The sequence below is a fragment of the Lissotriton helveticus genome, chromosome 7 (assembly GCF_964261635.1).
Source record: "Lissotriton helveticus chromosome 7, aLisHel1.1, whole genome shotgun sequence".
In the NCBI taxonomy this organism is placed as follows: Eukaryota; Metazoa; Chordata; class Amphibia; order Caudata; family Salamandridae; genus Lissotriton; species Lissotriton helveticus.
Genome location: NC_136068.1, coordinates 1,913,659,240 through 1,913,665,426, shown reverse-complemented (window position 1 = coordinate 1,913,665,426; position 6,187 = coordinate 1,913,659,240).

The window sequence follows — 6,187 nt, the reverse complement described above, 5'->3', positions numbered from 1 at the left end:
TTAAAAACTCAGAAGTACCTGTCTCAACTTAAACCCAACACTGCCCTAACTCTACTGATATATTTATTTTTAATGCAATTTACAGCAAGAAAATGGAAGGAGAAGCAAATATTTCTTTCGAAATAGTTCTTCAAAACAATCCTGAGGAAGACTTTGACTTTATGGATCAGTCTCTAGACGAAGAGTTAGTTAATTGTGTGAAAGAAATGGAATCATGGACTGAAAATGAGGACATTCCTGACGATATAATGTTGGAAGTGTTATTAAATTTTGAAAAATCAGAGCAATACATTTTGATTTAATAATTAAAAACTGTTCTAGACATTATTATTTTTTATATGTAATTCATGAAATAGTACCAAAATGAATATAATATAAAGTGATACTTATAGTATACTGTGCAACTTTTTTGTGTTACATAGTAATTTTGCTCATAGTTACTTCCTTTCTCCCACTATATTATCTCCAATGTGTATTTGACATCTCTTTTTCATCTCCTGCCTCCATGTTGTTTCTGCTTTCCTGAGAGACTATGGTATAGATTCCATATACCACAATAACTTCTGTAACAACATGCAAGATATCTACAGAGGAGACGGTGTACATTGAATTTAAGACTCTGTATTGGTACCTACATGCTGGTACTTAAATCACCCACACAACACAACAACTCTATTCAGAGCTACCCTACCTCTAAGCACTTTAAATTATTATTTTACTGTTTCACTGGGTTTTCCCCATGTGTGGGGGGAGGGAGGTGAGTGTGGGGGATGTGTGGGGTGTGTCTGTGAGGTGTGTGTGTGTGTGGGGGGGGTGAGGTGTGTGTGTGGGTGTGGGTGTGTGGGGTGTGTGGGTGTGGGTGGGGGTATGGGTGTGTAAGGTGTGTGTGTGGGTGTGGGTGTGTGGGGTGTTTGGGTGTGGGTGGAGGTGTGGGTGTGTGAGGTGTGTGTGGGTGTGTGTGTGTGGATGTGTGTGGGATGTACTTGTAGGTACCTAAATCAGCCACAGAACCCAAAAGCTCTTTTCTCAGCTACCCTACCTCTGATCACTCAAAATGATTATTTTACACTAACTTATTTCACTATTTTTCACCAAAGTACGCTCCCCGGTACACTCCCTGGTGCGCGTACCGGGCGCTCCCCCCGCGAAAATCGAATTTCTTTTTTTTTGCCCCGCGGGGACCTTTTATGGCCCCCACATCAAACCTAGGGGTTCAGGAGGGGTCTACCCTGCCCCCTTATGGTAATTTCCCCCTTTGTTTTTGCCACCTCTTGTGTCTCGATCCTACCGAGACACAAGATGGCGGCCGCTCCGGACTGTTTGGAATGTTGACAGACACCCGAGAGCCAATCAGCTTTCCGCGCACTAACTCGCGCTATGCGCCGGGTGCGCTCCCCGGTACGCGTACCGGGGCGCGCTTATAGATATGTATATTTTTTTTAACCTAAATTACTCAAAATCCACTGGAGCACATATCTTGAGACATAGCAAAGGCACATCGGGCTACCATTTTGCATTGTTTGGTGGAAATCCATTCAGCCGTTCGGGCTAAAAGTGAGTCCAACCGCCCTATGAAAATTAACATGGGGAAAACACGTTTTGGGATCCCCCTTTTATCTCGGCCCCCGCTTGACAAATCCCCCCCAAACTTTCAGGGAAGGACCGGAACGCCCCGAGACAAATTTGAGGAAAACTTCAGGCAGATTTCTCAACCGGCGCCAAAGTTATTCCCAATAGAATGTTGCAATTTCCCTATGGAAAACAATCCTAACTATAACTACCTACTGGCGACCGCCAGTAGGTAATATATATATATATATATATATATATATATATATATATATATATATATTACCTACTGGCGGTCGCCAGTAGGTATATATAGTTAGGATTTTTTCTCTATGGGTTTTTTGAAAATTCTATGTCTAATAACTTTGGCGTTTGTGGACGGAATTGGCTGAAATTTTCAGGAAAATGGCACATTTTGTTTCTGAGCAGCCCTTGAAAATTTGGGGGGGGTTCGTCCAGTGGGGGCCGAGAAAAAAGGGGGGTCCCAAAACGTGTTTTTAACATTGAGTTTTCCATAGGGCGGTTGGCCTCACTTTTAGCCCGAACGGCTGAATGGATTTGCACAAAACTTGGCAAAATTGTAGGGACTGGTAGCCCGATGTGCCTTTTGTAGGTCTCAATATATGTGCTCCAGTGGATTTTGAGAAATTAACGTTTAAAAAAAGATATATATCTGTAACAGCGGACCGGGCAGCGCTCTGGTTCGCGGACTTTTCGCGCAACGGAGCTTTGTGAAGCGAAGCTGATTGGTTCTCCGGCGTCTGTCAACATTCCAAACAGTCCGTAGCGGCCGCCATCTTGTCTCTCGGTAGGATCGAGAGACAAGAGGAGGTCAAAACCAAGGGGGAAATAAATATAAGGGGGCATAGTAGATCCTCGCTGACCCCCTAGGTTTGATGTGGAGGTTTTAAAAGGGCCCCGCGGGGCAAAAAAAAATAATAATAATAATAATTGAACGGCTGAATGGATTTGCACGAAACTTGGCAAAATATTAGGGACTGGTAGCCCGATGTGCCTTTGCTAGGTCTCAATATATGTGCTCCAGTGGATTTTGAGAAATTAACGTTCAAAAAAAGATATATATCTGTAACAGCGCTCCGCTTCGCGTAACGGAGGTTTGCGAAGCTGATTGGTCATTCTGTCACTGGGCTATAGTTGGGCTACATCTGGCTGATATTTGGGCTACATTTGTTTTTTTGTGTGTCTGGCGGCCATCTTTGGGCTACATTGGGCTACATTGGGCTTCATTGGGCTACATTCGGCTAATTAGCAAATAGCTCATCGCAAACTAGGAATGGTAAAGAATCGCTATTTATTCCTTAAAGTTCGCTATTTAGGAAATGCAAAAAACTTTGATGATATATATGGCGGTTCATCTCTAACAAGATAAGAAGCATAGGGATACATTTATGATGACTGGCGCATCACCAGGGATGTGTTAGTCATTCTGTGCCACTGTTCCGTCACCTATGGTGTGCTGCATTTACAATGCGGCGCATCATGGGGCAAAAACAGCACAGATGCGTGATGTATCTTGCCGTAAAGGTGGCGCATTGCTGGAGTTGTATCGCAAGTGTGATGAAGCTCCAGCAAGGGTCGGGGGTGCCCCTGTCGCAGGGTTTCTGTTCTCACACAGAACTGTGGACAGAGGATTGGAACCTCGGCGAATTAGGGTGTCCCAAAACTCACGTTAGTAATCAAAAACTCCTTAGCAAGCTAGGTACAGTGTCACATTGGATATAACAAACTCTCAATGTTTAGACAATCCAGAATATGAACTTATAGTACCTCAGGATACGTGGAACTCATGAACAGTCGGTCGTTATAGATTTCTTAGAAACCAGAACATGGAGTTAAGAAGAACAGATGTGTATTTGAAATGTTTATTTACTAATGCCGTCTTCTCAGGCGTAGTACCTTAGATAATAAAAGTACACATATTATCAGTAGCAAAATTACCAGCATAGTTACTAGTACATAAAAAGTGAATGGTGATAGTATGTTAACATGCTGTAAATGAATAAGAGTTAGCAACACTTATAAGCAGCCGCGGGCCGTGGAGGGAGTTACGGTGAGGCAGGGAGGCGGGGAGGGGGAGAAGCAGGGTGGAGAATACAAGTACACATATTATCAGTAGCAAAATTACCAGCATAGTTACTAGTACATAAAAAGCGAATGGTGACAGTATGTTAACATGCTGTAAATGAATAAGAGTTAGCAACACTTATAAGCAGCCGCGGGCCGTGGAGGGAGTTACGGTGGGGCAGGGAGGCGGGGAGGGGGAGGGGCAAGGTAGAGAGGGCTCCACCCTGCTTCTCCCCCTCCCCGCCTCCCTGCCCCATCGTAACTCCCTCCACGGCCCGCGGCTGCTTATATCTCACCCTCCCTAATACACATATTATATTATTTGCTAAGAAGGTCTCTTTGTGTTGGTTTAGGGCGTGCCCATACTTTAGTGTCTTAGATTTGAAGGAATCACATCACCATACACCAGCTCTCTCTTCATGTGAACCGCATCAACTGTTGTGTATGTGTGTTCGGCAAAGCAATATAAAACCCGCCTCATGCCCAGAATTGGCAGAAGTTGCACTTATGTTATGAGTATGAAGTCGTGGAGATCAGACCTCATAACAATTCTGTATCGTGTTGTTCTTGAAACTTTAGCACTCGCTGTACAGATATAGTTTAACAAGTAAAGCAGATAGTAGACCAATAACATATTATTCTCATGTAAACCACGATGAACTACTAGGTGGAAAGCTAAAGCAACAACTAAGTGTCGTGTGCAGAAGTTGCAAAAAAGGAAAAATGGCGTTTAAACCGGTAATGAGCCCATGCTAACTTAACACGGTGTAAAGATATCCAGGACCTAGATGACACCTCCTCATGATCCGGAAACAAACTGAATAAGATAATAGAAGTGCCATCTCATGAGAGCAGATTGCAAGTTTATATGTGGACGGTCCGCAAGGTAAAGCATTAAAAACTAGGAAAATTTAATGCTAAAGAAAAATAAAACAGCCAAGTACTTTATCGAGTCTTAAGCCAATAGGCAAGGTAAATAATAAAAACTTGACAAATAAGTCAATGAATTGTCAATGAAATGCTAGTACTCAGCATATCAAACATGAAAAAGGTCTATGACATAACTGTGTATGCAAAATAAGCTGCAACAGCCTCCAATAGGAAGTCACCGTCTTCATCCGAAAACAGTTCAGCCATCCAATTTAAAAGCGGAAAAGAACATACGTGCTCTCCCAGCACCGGATCCTCTATCACCATCAGAGGACAGCTCGGTGGGTTTTCAAGAAAGCTCTCTTCCAAGAAAGACTGTGCTGCCGCCAGTAAATTCCAGGGACCAAGTAGTCCATGCATCAATGCCACAGCCATAATCCTTTCGCCAGGACAAACCAACTCGTGAGTAATGATAGGAGTCATCAGCTGATTAAAGTCGACGTCAGGAGAAACCGGTCCGCAGAGACACAAATCAATGGCCCAATCGAAATCACAGGTCAGGCAGTGAAATACAGGCTGGACACAGGTGAAGTAGGAGAACCGAAAAGATAATCCATATGCCGTGCTTAATATCGCCAACGGCATTGTGCCATAATATTCTAGCATGAGATTGCGGAACAGTGTCAGCAGCTGCAGGGTCGGAGGTTGCATAGGAGGGACATCCATATTTAAAAATGTAAAAAAGCACAAGAGCGTCCGCTGGTAATGCAAGTAAAAATGCCAATCCACGAACCAGAGTGCAGAAAATACAATGAAAGGAAGCAGGGATGACTCCAAAGATTTTCTCAAATGAAGTCACGAGACCACTGGTAACAACTTTAAAAAAGTGTGTCTGGGACTTTGTGGAGGATGCGTTAAAGATAGTCGGAAACATGTTGCTGAAATTGAAAGGCAAATCTTAATTGAAAAGGGTGTGCACCTCTGTACGGGTGTTCGCTATGTGAAGTACGAAAGTTTCACGGGCCGAACTCAAGGCCACCTCTCTCTGAGACAAAAGAGCTCTTATTCTTGCCATGCCGTTGAAACGTGTCCCAAGGTTGGTATTTGTGGCCAGATTGAAAACTCCCTATGTTCATGTGTGGGAGGAAATAGAACATTTCTGCAGCAAATAACCCGTTCACTTACTGTTACGATAAAAGGAATACTTTTAATTAACTCAGAACAATCTTCATTATTGAGCATCAAATAACTACCATTTTCCAACAACTTGAACGTGGGGATGATAGCAGGAACTGGCGTGCCTTGCAACACGCAAGCCATATTTGGTCGGTGTTTGTTGCATGAACCGTGTAACTGTATGTGCCTACACATTAGTGAATGATCTGGCGTCTCAGTGCATTCCTCTCCATTCAGATAAACTTCTTGATCATCTTTGAAACATCTGTATGTGTATGGAAGCGACCAGACCTCATGAAGAAAAGCACTACCTAAAGGTTCATAACGACCTATTGGTATATATTTCATACAATTTGAAAACTTATATAAAGCAAAAGGCAGCGTTATTAAACCGTGGATAAGGCATGTTGTCAAAAAACCCGCAATCCTCTGCTGATGATGTCACTGAGCATGTCATGAATGATGTAATATGTGACATCATCAGCAG